We start from the raw sequence: 7,999 nt of genomic DNA, 5'->3' as shown, positions 1-7,999 counted from the left end.
TTACTCAGGCTGGAATAAAGATTTTACCTACAGCCTGACTCGCTGACACCATCGTCCATCTGCACTGTGAAGGACTAAAACAGAGAGCTGAAACACTTGAAGTCAGTCCAAAGGTAACTGCTTCATTGTGGTGTCAGAGTGTCTCTCCTGCACCAGCTCAAACCTCAGGCTGCTGTGTCTCTTCAGTGGGTGTTTCTTTCTGCAGGCTTTTGTTTGTGGTCAAATACAAACGGAACTCTAAAGCTGAAACCTGAAAAACATTTCTCACTTACTCGTGAAAGCTTCTCTTCAGCGTGGATTCGTGCCGCCAACTCTCGCTGTGTTTCAGCTGCTTCAGTCTTTCAAGGTGTTCGATGTGGATCATGAAGACTGAGAGCAGGTTGGACTTGATGCTGCTGCTCGTTCTCCTCACAGGTACAGGTACTTTAACTTTATTTAAACTCAACGTTAAAGACATGGGTACATTATTAGATGAAGAGTAACAGCAGGTAAATCTGCTTCTGCTGTTACTGATAAATCTACAGGCTCTCTGGAGTTTGTATGCAGAATATCTTCTTTCAGCTTCTATCCACCCTGGAAGTAAAACATTTAAATAAAGAGCTTTAACTTTAACTCACGCACTACTCACTGTAAAGTGAGCTCGCCAGTTTGTTGTGCTGTCTGTATAGTGAGAATTTTTATATCTTAGCCCAGAATGCATTTTGAAAAGTAGTGTACAACCAATGGTCACTAACCAAGTCCCATCATGCATTGGGCTGATAGAGAAAACAGTCCACCAACCGACTGTCTGACAGCAATGACCGAATCAAAGTCGCTGAGATAAAGATCGGAGTCGTGTCCGAAGGTGTTTTTGTTCTGCGGGTGAGCTCGCTGTACGCTCCTCTACATACAGCTCGCCTGAGGAGTGAATCAGTGGTGATTTCAGACGCAGCCTCTGTCTTTCTTTCTGCCTCCACAGTCGGTGAAAGTGACGGCAGCTCAGTTGTTGGTCAAACAGGTCAGAGCGTCACTCTGTCCTGTAAATATGACATCAGCAAACATGGAGCGCAGCCAGTCTGCTGGGGTCGAGGTGAATTACCGGCCCGAGGCTGCGGCGACCAGCTCGTCTCCACAGACGGACATAAAGTGAGAACCAGAGCTTCCAGCAGGTATCAGTTACTGGGACGACTGGAGGCAGGTGATGTTTCTCTGACCATACTGGACCTCACAGAGACGGATGCTGGACGGTACGGGTGCAGGGTGAGGGTACAGGGACCGTTCAATGATAACAAACATCACTTGGATCTGATCGTCGAGAGAGGTGAGACGCTGTTTAAAGGATGTCATTTTTTAATGTTTGTGGGGTTTGAAAAAGGACACGTGACAGGCGGCATGTTGAAGCTTCAGAGATCTGATTTAATCTGAGCTGTCTGTGTTCTGATCCCACAGCTCCTCTTCATACCAGCACAGTCAGATCAACGACAGGAAGTGATGTCACAGACAATGAACCTACGGAGGTCACACGGGCTCCGGAGGTCAGTTTTCTCATCACAAGTTTCATTTTAGTTCCAGAATGAATCAAATAACTCTTTAAGATTTTTCACTCGTCAGCACTGAAGGCTCAAACCAAGAAACCCTCGTCACCACTTAGAGAACTCGTTCAGAACAAACAGGAAACTGGAAAAGTTAAAACTGGTTTGTCCAATAAATTTTTAACATATTTATTCTGAACCCATATTTGATTTAGAAACATGGTGGAATGGAAAACAAGCCTAATTTAAACTGATTAAGGTGCCAGACAAGTGTTGGAACGCTTTGTCTGGTTGTGGTTCCTGTGTCCTTACCTCAGGGAAGTGCAGGGAGGCCAGGGCTGCTGGGCGACTGCTGGGCGACTGCTGGGCGGCTGCTGGGCGGCTGCTGGGCGACTGCTGGGCGACTGCTGGGCGGCTGCTGGGCGGCTGCTGGGCGACTGCTGGGCGACTGCTGGGCGACTGCTGGGCGGCTGCTGGGCGGCTGCTGGGCGACTGCTGGGCGACTGCTGGGCGACTGCTGGGCGGCTGCTGGGCGACTGCTGGGCGACTGCTGGGCGGCTGCTGGGCGACTGCTGGGCGACTGCTGGGCGACTGCTGGGCGACTGCTGGGCGGCTGCAGGGCGGCTGCTGGGCGACTGCTGGGCGGCTGCTGGGCGGCTGCTGGGCGACTGCTGGGCGGCTGCTGGGCGGCTGCTGGGCGGCTGCTGGGCTGCACCTTTAACCTTTTAACAGCACCTTTCTTGTCTTTTTGACCACACACAGTGCTTTACTCTACATCCCATCCACACAATGATGGAACAGCCACTGGGAGCAATGTTGGGTTCAGTGTCCTGCCCAAGGACACTTCGACATGCAGACCACCGACCTTCCAGTTAGTGGACGACTGGTCTGCAGCTACACAGCCCCGTACACAACAGACTGTGATGCTCTGTGTGTTCTGACCCCTTTCTATCAGAACCAGAATCAGCTTCTTCAGCAGTCTTACCTCCAGCAGCTCGTCTGTTGGATCGGATCACACGGCCGACCTTCGATCCCCACGTGCATCAGTGAACCTTGGCCGTCCATGACCCTGTCGGGGGTTCACCTCTTCTCCTTCCTTGGACCACTTCTGATAGACCGGTTTAGAGATGTTCTGACCCAGCCATCTAGATATCACAGCTGCTCAGATCCTCACGCTGCCCATTTTTCCTGCTTCTAACATCAGCTCTGAGGACACCTGCTGCCTGATAGGTCCCACCCACTGGCAGGTGCTATGGTGACCAGCTAATCAGAGTTACTCTCTTCACCTGTCAGCGGGCATGATGTTGTGGCTGATCGGTGTAAACCGGTCCTCTTCCAGTAGGGCTCTGCCAGACTGTCTTCTGCATCAGACTAATCCTTCCATCGTTCTCATTCCCTTCTTGATCCTACCTGCCTGACTTCTCTTCATCTGCCCCTCACCTGGATACATCTGCCTGGTTTCATCTTCTCTGGTTTCTCTGGAGTGTCAGAGCTCAGTGAATCCAGGTATTTTCACTAAAGCCTCGTTCACACCACATGATTATGAGCCCCATTTGCCGCTCGGCGACCGTCAGGCTGTGATCGGGGGGTAAATCAGCGGTCGATCGGCGGTCGTCAGTCGTTATGTGTGAACTACACAACGACGCATCAAAACGGCTCCTCGACACATTTCTGACCCATCGCCAACGTCTGATAGATATCCGGCACGCCAAATATCTGGCGGAGTCGGCCAGCTCCACATCCACATCCAGCCAATGAGAGCAGGCAGCTACTTTTCTCTGCAAAACCTACAGTCTTTTAACTCCCCTCCAGCTCTCTGTAGCTCGGACGATCCCTGCTGATCCATCCTTTCACCCAGATTCTTTGTCTTTATAATAACAAACAGCTGTTTCCTGTGCAGGTTCGCGTCATTTCCCGTTTCACATTTTACGTGTGTTTTCTTGACCAAACCTGGTTTGCAGACCAGCGTCGGGTGACACAGCCGCTGTCAGCTCGTGTAGTGTATGACCCCCTGTCACCGATCAGTCACGTAGTGTGAACGCCACAACGACTTCAACACTTCCGTCACAACACGGCAAGTTGAGTCGTGTGAACAGCACGGCCATCGGCCGACGCTGGAAGTCGTGTAGTCTGCAGGAGGCAAAAGCTGGATCCAAACGTTGAAACTCAAAATTAACCATCTATGAATGAAGTGAAGGAGACACAAACATTATCTGTAACTATAGGATTATTATTTGGGTTATATTGACTGATATTGATTATATTGATGATCTGAACATGAAACCTTTCAGCTGTCTTGATGTTTAGTGTGTGTGAAAATGTGTGTGTGTTGACAGATGTGGAGCACACCTGTCCAGCAGGTAAACAGTCTGCAGAGCCTCGTTGGAAACACAGTGAGAGTCTCCTTCATCGTCTTTATACCTGCAGTGCTGCTGATCACCTGTTACAGTCAGTACACACACACACACACACGTTTGTCTTACTATCTTTGAGGGGACATCTCATTGACATGATGAATCCTCTAACCCTGAACCGTCACAACGACCTGCCTGCCAAACCGGAACCTGATTCTAACCTGAACCCTTTTCCTCAATAACAATATAACAATTGTTCAATAAACTGTCAATAAATCTTTGATTAAATTCATTAGAATCACAAACAAATTAGCACTTATTTTTTCTATTAAGACGTTGTGTTGAGGAAAAGGGACAGAAAAAAGTTACTAATCATATTTTTTTTTTTAAAGATTTGATCATAATTGTTTTAAATGTTCTACCTCAGATATGTTAAGTGATTTACAGTTTGGCTTCAAGTGTTTGTCACGTTCTGACATTAAAGAATAGTTTAACCACACAGTTAACCATCTGGTTTATTCAATTTTCACCAACGGGAAAACTTGAAATAATGAATGACTTGACATTTATCCTGAAAATTATTGATATCAAATTATATGAAATCTTTTTATTTTGATAACATTTCGGCCATATCACACAGCCCTATCCTAAAACCAAGTCGTAACACTCAAACAGCTCTTTAAACATGTGGGGTCCAGCATGTTGGACCCCACAAAGCTTTTGGACCCCACAAATATAGTAAATCACGGCTTTAGGACCCCACAAGCATATTAAGACAAAAACACACACATACACGTCTGGGGCGGCTGATTTTACAGTTTTTTTATGACTGCTTTCACAAACTCTTCACACATTACATAATTTCTGAAAACAATGACTCAACGAGCAAAACCACAAACCACACCTGGAAAACCAGAAGCTGTTTCAGGTCACCTGTTTAGGGATGACAACAAGGACACGGAGGAAGAGTTTGAAGAGGAGGAACTAAGGAGACATAGTTTTGAAACCACGAGCAAGCAGTTCTAAAAGACAAACATCAGCTGTTCTGTTCAGACATGATGGAGCTTTAGATTCTGTCGCCCTCAAGAGGCCAAATGAGGTCATTACAGCACAAATATCAGGACAGTATTTCTGTCACTTTTACTTTTTATTAACAGCACAGCTTTAAAGAAAAAGAAGGACAGTTATTTAAAGACACTTATTAATGTATTTATTTATACGTCTGCAGGAGTTTGGAGGAGGAAACAGGAGGCTGAACCAATCAGAGGAGGAGGACACAGAGAGTTTATTGTTGTTAAAGCTTTGTCTTTTTTCATAAATGTTTGATGTAATTAAATTAAAGCTGTTCTCAGTAAATAAAATAGTTAGTTTTTTCTAAAAGTAAAAATGCAGGGTTTTTTTCTCAAAATCAATGTGGTGATAAAATTTATTTCAAAATCATCAGAAAGAAAAATTTCATTCATTTATCATCTTCTGAAAGTGGACACCACTATCTGACGGAGATTAACAGACTCACTAAATTATAAAAACACAAACGTTTTTTACAATTTAAATAAAGAGAAGTTTCATAAAATATATTAATAGTTGGGGATCAACACAGTTGATGGATGAGTAGATTTACTGATCACTTATGTTTGAAGCAGATGCATCAATGGCCTCAGCTTTGGAACTGATTCAAAAAACAAAAGCACTCAGACACATGACACACATCCAAAATAGAAATTGACATGATGAAGCTACATGTAATAAATAAGTTAAACATTCTTTAGATAAACATGTTTTTTTTTATCGGCTCAAAGATAACATTGTGATGTGACTTCAGTGGGAAAGTCCAGTTTTCATGTTTATCTACTACAACAAACGGCTCGCTTACTGTTACCAGTAGGTGGCTTGACGTTGAGTGAATATTGGCATTTGGATGTGTTCAGGGTGGGACATGTAAAATTTGCTGCAGATCTGAGGATGTGCACTAAAGTTATAACACCTTCCAGTGTCATAGTGAATCATCGATATTTGACACCATGGACACGCCCTTCAACCAAAACTCACACATAGCACAACTTTTTGTGATCGATGCCTTGAGACTGCACAGCAAAAATATGAAGTCGATCGGATTTATTCTGTAGGAGGAGTTTGTTAAAATATGGAGACTGAAAATGGCACAAAAAGGCTTAAATTGCCTTTCAAATTAAAGTGGCTGACATCCTGTTGGGTGCTGCTCCAAAAGGCTTTTTTGTGCATCTTGGGATGATCCATGTGTAACAAAAGGTTTGTTGATCCAGTGTTAAGGTTTGCCTTATGGACCCAGGAGTGGACACAAGACAGGTGAACAGTATCGTGGCAGCACTGGTGAGGGCTCTGTGGGCGTATTCAACCCAAGCGAGGTTTCCACTCCAAGCGCTTGGGTTCTGGGCTGCGACGCACCACAGGGCTGCATCCAGGTCCTGAATAAAGCCCAACATGTCCGCCGTGAGTTTAGTGTCTTAGCTGATTGAATGTAGCCCAAATTTATGTGGTCAGTCAGGACTATGTTGTTTTAAATTTGATGTGCAACTATGAGGAGACCCATCATATATCATCCCATATGAACACATGTAAACGGGTGACACAATTATCATTTCTGAGCTGCACGTTATAAACACTGTTGCCTGTTGGCGTTTATCAAATGTAATAAGTAGTATCACTCTAACATTGTTCAGACACATCAAAACAGTTATATATACATGTATATATATATCGCTCCTGGATAGCTCAGTGGTTAAAGTAACTGACTTTGCCAGTGGACCCTTAGGCAAGGTCCTTAATGCTACTTGCCTACCTCAGGCATGAGTGAAACCGCAAATGCAAGAGCCATACCGGCTCAGACGTCGCCCGGGTCAACAAGGTCCACGTCAGGTGCTAAAGAACCAGGGCAACCTGATGACAAATGGACTACTGGAACAAGACATTCATGGACTAGAGCAGAAAATATGACTGTGTGATGAGACTGTGGGATATATGGATGCTTCGAAACCCATCAACACTGACAAAGAAACAACTCCTAGTTCACTGTTCTAACAACCGCAAACAGCAACTCCTATCACGGCATGTACCACTGACAAATAGAAGAAGTGGCTGATATCAATAAATCCTAGCAGTGGCTGTACAAGGCTGGACTGAAGGACAGCACAGAAGCACTAATCATGGCGGCACAAGAACAGGCACTCAGTACAAGATCAATAGAGGCTGGGGTCTACCACACCAGGCAATCCCAAGCGACAGCAACATCAAGAAGAAGGACCACGAGAAGCTTGAGAAATACCAAGGGCTGAAAGAGGAGCTAGAAAAGATGTGGAAAGTAAGAGCAACAGTGGTGCCAGTGGTGATCGGAGCACCGGGGGCCGTGACCCCCAAACTGGGAGAGTGGCTCCAGCAGATTCCAGGTAAAACATCAGAGGTCTCTGTCCAGAAAAGTGCAGTCCTAGGAACAGCTAAGATACTGTGCAGAACCCTCAAACTCCCAGGCCTCTGGTAGAGGCGAGCTTGACGATGACACATACCACCAAGCAAGGGCTGAGAGGGGATTTATATATATATATATATTGGAGACTACATATATATTCAAATATTAAATCTTTACATATTTGTAGGAGAATATTTATTGTAAATAAAACTGTAGATTACTTTTTAGATTACTTATAGATTACTTACCTTTTTACCACAGATAAAAGATAGATGGGAGAAGGTGAAGTGGAGAAGTGAAACTCTAACAGCAAGCAGCTAATGCCAAGTACTGCCAACAGGAAGTGGTGTGCTTATCACACCCTAAAACCATTTGGCCCTCGTGTGTTGGCCCCGTACACTGTAGAGAAAGAAGCTCTGGAGCGGAAGTATAATAATATATGGATGAGCTCAATGTTATCATTTAGGCTCAGTTAGTCATAGCCTTAAAATATGAGTTAATTCATCACAATTAGGATATTCTAATGAGATTTCTATTAATGATAGAAACCACATCTGTAATAATTTTGACTTAGGATCTAGGTTTTCTTGCAGCGTCTGTAGAACAGTTGTTAGGGTGGTTGCTAAGGCATTACTAGATGGTGGTTAAGGTGTTCTGGATGGTTTCAGTGGTCTGCAAGAGTCTGAATTAAC

The 7,999-nt window shown here is 44.8% G+C and overlaps 1 protein-coding gene across 1 annotated transcript in view; it reads left to right on the top strand.

The window, feature by feature from the left end:
* Positions 1 to 7,999, top strand: part of LOC123962998 (T-cell immunoglobulin and mucin domain-containing protein 4-like) — a 21,979-nt gene that overhangs the window by 10,133 nt on the left and 3,847 nt on the right. The gene's annotated exons all lie outside the window — the stretch shown is intronic.

The sequence above is a fragment of the Micropterus dolomieu genome, linkage group LG23 (assembly GCF_021292245.1).
Source record: "Micropterus dolomieu isolate WLL.071019.BEF.003 ecotype Adirondacks linkage group LG23, ASM2129224v1, whole genome shotgun sequence".
NCBI classification, from domain to species: domain Eukaryota; kingdom Metazoa; phylum Chordata; class Actinopteri; order Centrarchiformes; family Centrarchidae; genus Micropterus; species Micropterus dolomieu.
This window is presented reverse-complemented; position numbering and strand designations above follow the sequence as displayed.